Source organism: Silurus meridionalis, chromosome 21, assembly GCF_014805685.1.
Source record: "Silurus meridionalis isolate SWU-2019-XX chromosome 21, ASM1480568v1, whole genome shotgun sequence".
Taxonomy (NCBI): Eukaryota; Metazoa; Chordata; class Actinopteri; order Siluriformes; family Siluridae; genus Silurus; species Silurus meridionalis.
This window is the reverse complement of record NC_060904.1, coordinates 11,956,650-11,968,792: the sequence shown is the minus strand read 5'-3', so window position 1 is coordinate 11,968,792 and position 12,143 is coordinate 11,956,650. Positions and strand designations below refer to the sequence as shown.

Here is a 12,143-nt window from a genome sequence, read left to right as displayed (position 1 = left end):
TGATCGTGAACAGGATCTGCCATCACACTGTGTGATAAAAAAAACTATACAGCAAACAATACTTCATTAATTTCACATACACTTCTGTAGCATGATGTAACTCACTGTTTAAAGTAAACGAGTCTCTATTTTGGTCAACTTGCACTGATCTATTTCGAGTATTCAAAATACAGATATGAGAACGCACATTGCATAATATCCTGCGATACCCAGTGCATCTCGGGACGGTCATTAGCCATCTAGGGAGTACATTATTAAAAGTGTGTAATGTTTGTGAGAAGTACTAGGTTCGTTTGTTCAACTGACGATATCTAGCGGATCTAACTGATGCTTCAATGGAACATTCGTAATGGTGGATGAAAACATATAACTGTCAAAACTGCAACAGAGGTTTGCTCTGGTAAGATTGCACATGAGAAAGTTATAGCAGCACGAACAGTCTTGGCACATTCTTTTCAGCTGTCTGACAATCGACTTTTTGACTGCAATGCATCTGCACAGGACTGTAGCTAGTAATGACTGAGAATTTATCACTCACTTTAATCAGTTTCAATGCCCTGTCTCCAGAGTCGTCTGTGTTACGAGAAAGAGAAGAGAGAGAGAGGGAGAGGGCGGAAGGAAGTGGGTGTAATTTCCGATCAGAGTCATTTCCTGTCGATCTGTTTGCAAAAACTGTAGTGCGAAATGCCAGAAAGAGACGAAGACATGACAAACACAAAGAAAAGTCTAATCTTGGGGCCAAAGTACAATTCTGAACTCTTTATTAAGACAAATGTGTATTTCAAGAAAGGGCAAGTATCAGTAGCTCCACGGCTTCCAGTTACAACAACCTTTGTTACCAAGGTTATGTAACCACAGGCCACAGAGGATACAAAGAAGACATGTGGAAACCTAGACCAAGACCCTCTTAATGTAAAACAGGGAAGACACCTCATGAAATGATAAAAAAAAAAAAAAAAAAGAGAAAAATCAGAGGAAAAAAAAAAACATATAATTGAACATATTAAGCATTAAAATAGGTCCAGGCCAGGTATTAAGTCAAGGAGTTGAATTAATAAAACACAAGAGGCTAAGAGGCTGAGAAGAACTTTGGGATCGGATAAACATTCCACCTAAAAAATGCTTCCAAGCATTCAGAGAATCAGTTGAAAATTATGTTACACAGAACAGACACAGAAAACAATAAATAAAAACACAAAAAAAACAGATAATCTATTATACCCTACATTTCATTTTGAAAAATAGAACAGTTTCCATTAGATCAAGTTCACTGAGATCATTTGTTTACACCTTAAACGAAGATCCCATCCAAAATCAGAATAACTTTATTAGCCAGGTATGCTTACATGTACTAGGAATTCAGCTTGGTGAATTTGTGTAAGCCAGATGGGGGAAAAAAACGGATTTACAGGTAGCCTGTTTTCCACAACGTGTCTGATCACCTTAAACAATCTGTTCAGCTGCAGGGGGTGTAATTTTGATACAGTTTGGTGATTTCTACCTTGAGTTAAATTTCCTAGTCTGCATAATGCATCCTCTTTTTTTAGTCTGTTGCTAGGTGGAGTCTCTGTGCTCCGAGTTTCAGTGGGTCAGTGACATGCAAAGCTATTGCATATGTACCATTGTTTTACATCAAGCCTTCCTAACTATAACACACAATGTTTGCAGAATTGTTTAGTCCACACACAACTGGGGTATCCGTCCATGTGCCCTCATTCTTCCATGACATGCAGCCAGCACAGCACCACACCCAGGTGCATTCTGATTGTGCTTGATTGTTTCCATGTAGCTTACAACGCTTGATGGCCCTTTAGTTTCATTGTGTGCTGTAGAGAAATATCGTGGAGTGACCATTATTTCAATTTTCTCTTTTGATGGTCATAACACGACCAGAACAGCCTTTCTATTACCAAAATGCACTGATGATGAACATGTTATTACACGATGAAGACTAACCCATAATATCATATTACCAAAAACACCAGTAAACATTCATGGTATCTGCTACATCCATTCTTATATATAAGCTACTATTTATCTGATCAAGTCAAAAACAATCGACTATGAATTTATTTAGTTTGTGAAGCTCTAAAACCAGTAAAATATTGCATTCAATATAAAATACTAACAACACAATATAAAAATTACTGAAAGGTCTCGTGCCACAGTACCAGAGCAAACTTTCATTCTATTATAATTCACCATGTGTACATTGTTTCTTAGTACCAAAAAATAAATAAATTCTCCAATGAAGGGAACATATTTTTCCTACCAAGACCCTCCTCTAGTCATCTGGATAAGGATGCCAGGCAACATACAGGTATAGGGCACTTCAGATATCTGGCAACTTTGTTCCCCAAATAAAGAGAGGCATTTCATTGTATTGCAGGGAAAAAAAAACATTCAGAAAGGTTACTGGTTACTATGTGCACTATGTCCCTACTGAGGATGTTAGAATGTTGTTACTTTGGGTCTGCTAGAACACTATGGTGTTGGAGCACTTGCTTGTGCTGGAGTACTTAAAGAACCCCCATGTGAGCCCTATCAAGTACCCAAATTGAAACAAACGCCTATAAAACTGATTTTTTCTTTTGCAGTAATCACCTCACCAAAAAGAGTTGAGGACTGTATGCCCTGTAGATAAACTTGCCTTGTGTGCATTACTGGCCAGATAATACTGACCTTGTGGGTAAACCTGCAGGTTTCTGCCCGGTGCCATATTCTATTTCTGTAGTCAACAATCTGAACTTGGAGTGGTTTAAAGAATCTAACAAGCTTTAATGTGGGGGTCCTGTACATGAACAGTACAGCATTAAGATTATCAAGCCAACTGGTAATCTGACCCAGAGAAAAGATACAAGATGTCTGTATCCCTTTCTAAACAGAGCTTGGACCACTGGAGGATGGAAGCCATTACCATGACTCATAGGTGGGCTGAGCAACCATCTCTCCCTCAAAGGCATTACTTATTACTCCAGCAGGGATGCCTTAGGGCTTTTCTAAGCTCAAAGGTTCATCACCACCCCTGTTAATAGTGCGAGTGCAACTGTCATTTCTACCTTTTCAGTCAGTCCTAAGGTGTGTCAGTTCCTCATTACACTCTGGCATGTGCTCCAGGTGGTTTTCTATGGTACTGTGTGGTTCTTTATAAAACATTGCTAATCAAACATAAAAAAAAAAAAAAAAAAAAAAAATCACCTAACTAACATATACCACATTGATAATAACAATGATATGAACTGTAAAAGGTTCCCTGGTGGTCTAGTGGTTAGGATGCGGCGCTCTCAACGCTGCGGCCTGGGTTCGCTCCCCGGTCAGGGAACCGACCCCAGCCATTAGGGTTGCACAAGCCTTAGTGCCGGTCCCAAGCCCGGATAAATGGGGAGGGTTGCGTTAGAAAGGGCATCCAGCGTAAAAACGTGCCAAATCAAACATGCGGATGGTCCGCTGTGGCGACCCCTAATGGGAGAAGCCGAAAGAAAGTTTAAATGATATGAACTGTAAAACTGGAGTTGATTTCTAGCACGTTAGATAACTTTCAGAACTTTGTCTAAATTAAGTCAAATTACGCATCATTGCTAGTGCTATTTATATTAGACATAGCTACATTTGAATGTAAGAATGATTAAAAAAAATAATAATAATTTTTGTATTCCAAGACCAACCATATACAGAACAACAGGCCTGGAAAAACAACAAACTCGGTTGTGGAGGAACAATTTTATGAAGTTGGACCTAATGAATAGCAAAGTTATTTTAGAATAGAATAAATGCCCCCACATCAATAGATGGATGTTTATGTAAATGTTGCTTACTCTATACTACCAGAAGTATAAGGTTAGGTTGGGGTGCTTCTGATTGACTTGGACAGTTGAAAACCTTCTACTTAGTTGTGCTGGCAGTGTGTTTTGGGTCACTGTCTTGTTTAAATGATACAATTCCTTCCAAATAGCCTGGATGCATTTCTCTGTAAATGAGCAGACAAAATGTTTTTATAGACTTTGTTTATTTTTGGGGTTAGAAGCAACCACTAAAACAATACCATGACACTACCTTAACCTTGCTTGACCAATGAGCTCAACTGTTTTAGCTTTTCTATCAAGTTAATCTTGGCTCCGGAAATCTTGTAGCTTTTATCTGTATTTCTTTGCAATTTTCCTCACCGTTCTTACTCCTGATCGGTGCTGTCGATCTTGTGGTATAACCTCTACATTTCTGCTTTCTTAGTAAAATAACAGATAGTGTTGTCTTCATACCTGCCCTAAGGAGGTTGTTTAAGATGTTACCAACTGTTGTATTTGGGAGGGTTTTACTTATCACTGTTTTTATCATCAACTGCTGCTCTTTTTCTCGACTGCCGAGTACAATGTCGGGTTGTCAGAACATAAGTGGTGACTTTCAGGAAAGATGGACTTGATGCTGGTTCATCCTTCTTAACAACATAAACAGTCCTTACAGGCAAAACTCATGACCAAAGAATACATATTTAGCAACTAATTAGTTAATCAGTCATTCAATCAATCAAACTAACAGCGCACACATGAAGCAACCATAAACATTGGTCATCAAATGTTTCAATATTTTTAATAACAGGTGGGTTTAAACATCAGGCAACAAAAACTGAATTCTATTTTCTGCTCTCAAACCTAAATGCCTTCAGTGTATCACGAAAACAACAGAGTTTTGCGTTACTTTAGAAAGAGGCTGCACAGACTGTATAACAATGGTGGCAACGGTGCCAATAAAAGAACAGACAAAGACAAACAGAATATTATCACAAAAACCCCAACATATGCTGTGGCCACTTTGCATAAATGATAAAACGGTATTGAGCAAGATGATATTTACCTGGGATCTGGAGAAATCTTCGGGATTTATAAGCAAAAGCTGAGTGCGTGCAGATGCTTTATACAAGTGTTAGAAAATTTCATTATGACTGGCTTGTAGTTCAGTTTATTTTAGATGCTAATGTACATAATTGCCTATAATTGTAATGAATTATATTGTTGATTATCAGGGTTATTTGTAGATCTAACCATCTGCATACAAAATTACTCTCTCATATTAACTGTTTGTTCAGAGCCAAAGTGGATCTGGCGCATAGCCTCTGAACACTGAGTATCAAGCAGGAATACACCACAGGACACCAGTGATATCATGCACACACATTTACACATGCTAGAGGAAATGTGGCGCAGCCAATTCATCCATCAACATGTTTCTGAGAGGTGATATTAAACTTGAGAAAAGGAAGGAAACCCATGCAGACATAAAGAGAACATGCAAAGAAACTTTGCACACACAGTAACCCAAACTCAGTCTCGAACAGCTGGCCCTGGAGCTGAGAGGCAGAAAAGCACCCTGCAGTGCCACCATGCCAAAATTTCACCACACTATGCTTCTTGCTGCCAAATCAAAATCAAGTGATTGCAGGCAGTCATGATGGCATGTGCTTTTGGTATGTATGGGCAAGCTAGCTCTCATATGTGCATTTTTCCCCAGATGTGCAACAAATAACAGAGAAAAGAAAAATGTACAACAAGCAAAGTAAAAAAAAAAAAAAATACAATTTTTTGACCAGCAGCTCCACCATTTCTTACTATTTTCCACAGGCTCACAAGACAAAGTGTGCAAAAAAAGGACCAAATTCAGCTAGATAAAGGTTCACATGAAGCAAAAGTACATTCTTGTATTGTTTGGTGGGGGAATTTCATTAATATAAATGTGATATCATGAAATATAAATATATTAGGACATTTGTGTCCCTACGAAATATCTGCTTCATAAAGAATAAAAAAAGCAATTCTTTTCATATCCATTTTGAAACAAAAAACAGTTATTATATATTGTCTATAACACCAAACTGCGTTTTTTTTTCTAGACGATTTACACCATTAGGGTCAGAGGCATTAAGAGTGACCAACAGTGTTCTGTAACAAAAACAAAAACAAGAATGACATCGCGAAACTGCCCGCAACACTCTGACACAGAACTAGAGGATGAGGAAATTCTGTTGTTTGAGATTGTGGGAATAACAAACAGAAAATTCATCAGTTTTAAAGAAAATATTAAATATCAACATACAAAAGGATATAAATCTTATATTTACCCCAACAATAAATTTCAAGTTATGTTTTGCCTCTTTTTTGCTGCCTTTACTCATTTTATTATTTCTCTCCTAGTTATATTTATTTAGGTCGTTTTTGACTTTTCATATATTCCATACTTCTGTGACCTTTTAATCCCATTGTTCAACCAATCGGTCTATTTTAAATGGCATGCACATTAAAACCACTGGGCATTAGGTACTCAGGGCAGAGTGTAAATGCCCAATATGACCATTTACTATTAATTCACTTTGAATGATTTAAAACAATTTACTTCTCGATAATAAGACGGTAATAACTGCATGTCATACCTGAATCTAAATACTTTATCAGCTGCAATCGCAACAAAATCTCAAAGTTTAATATTGTTGCTTGAAAAACCAGGACCAAGATTCATTCGTTTATTCGTTTATTCCTTTTTTTTGATAGCTATCAGTATTACATTAAAAAGGTTTAGAACGAGCTGACTTTGAGCTCACCCACACTTGCCTTTCTAACTCTTAACATAGTGATGGACGGAAGAGTCTTTACCAAGTGTCTATAACTGTATCTACAACACCCAGTCCTCCGGCCACTTGTATTCTCAGGCATATGACACACTGATTGCTTACTAATCACATTCCTCCACATGGCATCACTAATAATAGCTATCTGTAACAGCTGATTAAAAATGAACTCATCTTTTATCAAGTTGGTTTTAAGTATAAAATGAATACAACTTAAATTTCAAAACGGATTTAAGAAAGGCAAAGAAAATATAGAGCGAGTAGACTTTAAAAGGCTCTGATCAAGACCCAGACTTTTGCCTTTAACAGATGTTTGAAAATCCAACAATCCCACTAGAGTCACTTCTCTTTCAGCTCCTAAGCTGCACCAATTTCACTCGGTGTCGAAAGATTTACATAACAGCATATATTAAACCCGTCCAGCAATTTAATTCGTTTGAACAGACTATGTGATGAACAGGAAATTTTAATGCTTACAAAAAAAAAAATAGATCCTGATTTTTGGCCAAACCCACCACATTTTCTAAGTAAATTTATCACTGAGGTGTTGCTTCCTAGTCTGCTTCCCCTTACAGACTAATCTGGCATATTTTTATTTTCCTACTCTTTCCCTTCCAAAGAAACAGACATAATTACTACAAAATCCTAAATACTCCTAAACAACGCCGAGACGATTTCTCAGAGTGATTACGAACAGTTGTTAGAGGAGGGGAGAGGAGGGGAGAAGAGGGGAGGGAAGGGGAGGGGGTTGGCCACTCCTCTGCCGCTTATGAACAGAAAAGGCAATCCTAGTCGGTGAATTCCCAATGCTTTTCATTCTCAGTCTATGTAGAAAGCCAAATGAGTCACTATGATACAAAAGCCTTTCAAAATCACATGTACGTATTAAATCTGACTGCAGTTTTCCTTCTTTGCTCACCGTAACGAGAGTCGTTTCCCGGCCTTCGGACACAGAGCCCTTTTTACGGAACACACACCTGCTTTCTGCCACGCAGACCTGCACCTCCACCCAGTTCAATGTGCGTGTGTACTTTGTGTGTTGCACCGTTTTTCCAGTGAAAAATGCCCCACGGCTTGTGTGTGCACTCACACTCCATTTGGTTTACACTGATGCCGTTCCTTTTCTCTGGTGTACTTGGCGCATTCTATGGAGTTAACCAGTATATAAACACTGTAAATTCAGTTCTGCATTGCGTTGTCCTCTTCTGCATCGTGATCCAAAAGCTAGGATTTTTTTTCTCTCGCATAGGAGTAGGTCGACAGCATGGCAAAACAAGCTTGGAAAAAAAGGTGAGACACTTACTAAGAACTTGAGTGACAACACACCTTCTAGTCAAACTGGAAATATAAAAAAATACAGGGTGTTCTTAAAAACATTACCTCACGTCCTGCTTCAGTATAGTGGAAGAACTGAAAAGGGAGAGCGTGCAACTGGAAGATCTGTGCTCTGCACAACCCGAAAGTTGCTCAGCCGCTTTACCGCTCGATAAGGACGAGTCATCTTGCAATGCTCCAAAATAGCAACAATACAGCATGCAAACCAAACGTTCAATGGGCTTCTTGAGCATCTGATTTGAAAAGGTTCTACCTCAGGGCCAAAAAGACAAACTCTGTTTTTTTTCGTTGTTTTTTTTTCCTAGTCATCTTTTATTTAGCAGAAAGATGATGGTTCCACGGCCCAAGTATTAAAAGGATCATGATGCTCGCTATTATTTATGGTTGCATTATTAATATACTGTATTGTAGTACTGCTTTTCACAAACACCAAGCTTTGTCTGAATTCACAAATTTATACTGTCACAATGATCCTTACTGTATGCATTATGCAGATGAGTCAAAACATCCCTGGGAATGCTCACCATGTTTCTGACCGCTAGAAAGCAATAATTCAAGCGCTTACCCTATACAGATCTTTACATAACACAGAAACGATCAAATGTGTCATATTATATAAATATAACGGTTGCTGCAAAAACTAGAGCACAGCATAAATATAAAGAATAACATAACATTAGGACAGGTGAGTGAGTAACACTGATTAGCTCTTCATCGTGGCACTTGTTAGTGAGATACATTAGGCAAAAAGAGAACACAGTCCTCAAAGTTGACGTGTTAGAAGCAGAAATAATGCGCAAGCGTAAGGATTTGAGCGAGTTTAAAAAGGGCCAAATTGTGATGTCTAGACGACTGGGTCAGAGCATCTCCAATACTGCAGCCCTTGTGGGCTGTTCCCGGTCTGCAGTGATCAGTATCTATCGAAAGTGGTTCAAGGAAGGAACAGTGGTGAACCGGCGACAGGGTCGTGGGTGGCCGAGGCTTATTAATGCATGTGGGGAGCGAAGGCTGCCCTGTGTGGTCCGATCAAACAGACTATAGCACAATATTAGGCAGGTGGACATAATGTTATGCCTGGTCTGTGTATATTAAATATAAATAACTAGGGAATAATATAAATATAAATAATTTAGGAATTTGATTTGCATATCCACTAAAGAAGAATGTACAGACAAATATAACCAAGCTGGGGTTTGTATGGTGTAATTTTTTTTTATCCTACTTTAATTATTTGGCTCGATCTGCATGGGAAACACCTCTATAATATGAGACTACAGTGGTTCTGTAAGGATTTATTATTTGTCGCTCTATTGTGTCTCCTCTGACGTGAACTGCTGGATGACACTATGCAGGTAATAAAACACATTTTTGAGGAATTCGTGGTTTCCCTCAGATTAATCATCAACGCAATGCATTTCAAAAATAGTGGCAAAAATCATTCCGACGGTCGACCTATAAATAGTCATTTGGCCTGAAGAACAAATCAGATTAATGCGAGTTTACTACAGTATTGATCTAGGGAATATGGCTGATATGTGGAAAGAAATGGTAATAGAAATAGAATCTTCCAAACTTGAAAACTTGAAGAAAAAAACAGCATTTTGCAATGAATGTTAAAAAATGTATTAGATTAGGAAACGATATAAAAAAAAAAAAAAAAAAAAAAAGATGAAACTGTGTGGTATAATGAAAAAGTACACATTCCTACCGAAACAAGGACTTGTTAACTTTTGAAGCAACAAGCCTATGCTTGCCCGTGTATGCATGTGTATGCATGTGTGTGTGTGTGTGTGTGTGTGTGTGTGTGTGTGTGTGTGTGTGTGTGTGTGTGTGTGTGTGTGTGTGAGAGAGAGAGAGAGAGAGAGAGAGAGAGAGAGAGAGAGAGAGAGAGAGAGAGAGAGAGAGAGAGAAAAAGAGTCAGAGAGCGGTACAGAGAGACGATGGGGGAAGGGAGAAAAAGGAGGAGAAGAAAACAGTGTCGATATCACACAGGAAAAGGAAGTGACGCCGTCTATTTTGCATGCTTCAGCTCCAATCCACAAAATTAATCTTTAAGGAATGCCTCCTTTAAATATCTCTATCAACGTTGCAATAAATTCGGTAACAGTTTTAACACGCCTTCTGACCGCAGAGCGAACATGATTAGCAGCGTTAACACAGAAACCCCCTAGAACGAGAATGAGTCCATGTCCAAAAATCCAGGATTTTTAATCCCCTCTCTAAATATCGCTACAGTCATCCTGAACCTGACCAGTTTCCTCCGTTTTGACCACGTTCACTGCTTTGCTCTTAAAACGAGTCACATTTTCCATCACTTCTTCAAAACTCATCAGACATTGAACACAACAGTGCTCTATGTGGACCAAACCTATGAATAAGCCTTTCATGGCTTGTCCAAATATCTAAGTCCATTTCAAAACAAGTAGACAGCACTGAACTCTGAGTAAACAATTACAAACGTTCATTTACAGACAAAAAAAAGGCCACAGTGGATCACTGCATGTCCATGGATGTCCCTGATCACTAATATCTTTCAAATGCATTGCTTAACAGAAACCACTAAACTGGGCCATGGTGTGTTTAATGGGACGAACTTCAAATGTTTGTCTCTGAAATATGCAGGTATGAGAGCGGGTAAAGCATTTCACCCTCTTCATGCAGTCCACATGAGTCCATCAAAAGATCAAAATGTTCGATTGCCATTATACACCATTGTTTAACCCTATAAATACAAATGTCTACAATCACTGTCCTTATCGGATCTAGAAATATTTCTGTTCCTTCACAGATTCACAGATCCAGGACCTTCAAGTTGATGTTAAAAGGAATTAAGCACTTGATTAGGATGCATTTGTTTCTTGCACACTGTTGCTTGATTGTAGATCATTACAGTTGTGAGATTTGTGCAATGTTTTGCAAAGGGGTAATAAAGGTGAAATGTGCTTTTTGAGCACAGTGAAGAGTCATGTGTCTGATGTGAATTTCTGTTCAATAAATCACATGAAATATGATCTAAAAGCACAGCCTAAACACTGAACAGGAGAATCAAATACTGGGTTTGAAGCTCTGTATGTAGTTAATAGAGGTCAAGTTTATCACTTCAAATCTCACTTCAGTGCCCCATGTTAAAGCTGGTGATATTTTTCATCTTGTTCTGCAGCTGCACACTCTTGCAGCGTGTATATGACTAATCATACCAAAATACTCGCTTTATGACAGCATGTATAGGTTTTATACACCAGGGATAGGACCTTTGCACTGTAAATACTGAAAAATTGCATTTCTTTTCTTTCCGTTGTTCCCTGTGCTAGTCGCAGGCTAGGCGCTCCACTTTTAACCCAGAAACTATAACATTCCGTGGGAGAAAAACAACAGCCATTAACGGAGAACTAAAGTTTGTAACCTGCTAAAATTAGGATTTTATATCGCATTTTCTTTTGAAAGAAATCTTACCTTGAAACCGGTGTTGGAAAAAAAATGAGACGGACGCCAATTAAGATGGTCCTGTTGAAAAGTTGGAGTCGGTCTACGGGGGGAAACGCGCTGTACGCGGAAGTGGAAGGAACCTAACCCGTAGCTACATGTGTGTTCAAAACCCGGAGATCGATTCCGAACACGCAGATATTTGTTCACCTTATTTAGCACATTCCATGCGTTTACAGTCGTATTTTGGCCCAATCTCTACGACTGGATTTGTGTTTTTACAAACTTAAGCTCTCTGCATTCCGTGGCTTCCTGTTTGTTTTCCGTCCGAAAACCCCGAGCCTGAAATCTCCATTGGCCATTTGGTTCCTATCTGTGTTACAAGAAATGCGTTCCCTTTCACTCAGTTTAGCCTGCTGGATAACACATGCAGGACAAGTCTAGGGTTAGAGTACCTCATAAACATTCTTTTTTATTTTTCTACACATGCATAATAGCACTCAAAAGTTGGGACACACCCTCTTCTTCAGTGTTTTTTTTAATTATTCTTTATTATGTTCACTGGTGGTTAACAGTAACAAACTAAATATAATCTGTTTCTATAGTTGAGTAGCTTTTTCACGTAACTCTGCTCAAGAATTTCCATTTGGGGAGACTTTAACTACATTTTAAAGTTTAACATCTTACTTTATACTTAACTACATTTCTGTAAGATCAGTCATTTCTTTTTATTCATTAGTGGATAAAACTTTGTATTATTACTATTAACTGT

The 12,143-nt window shown here is 38.4% G+C and overlaps 1 protein-coding gene across 6 annotated transcripts in view; it reads right to left on the bottom strand.

The window, feature by feature from the left end:
• arhgef1b (Rho guanine nucleotide exchange factor (GEF) 1b) overlaps nt 1-11,737 on the bottom strand; it is a 46,906-nt gene extending 35,169 nt beyond the window's left edge. For 5 of the 6 annotated variants that reach the window (XM_046877391.1, XM_046877393.1, XM_046877394.1 and 2 more), the window contains exon 1: nt 11,402-11,737. The gene's annotated coding sequence lies outside the window, so the exon portion shown is untranslated. Of the gene's footprint in view, nt 1-538; nt 594-11,401 lie in introns of those variants that run through there. The other variant, XM_046877392.1, reaches the window with a different exon arrangement.
• Nucleotides 11,738-12,143: the final 406 nt, after the last annotated feature.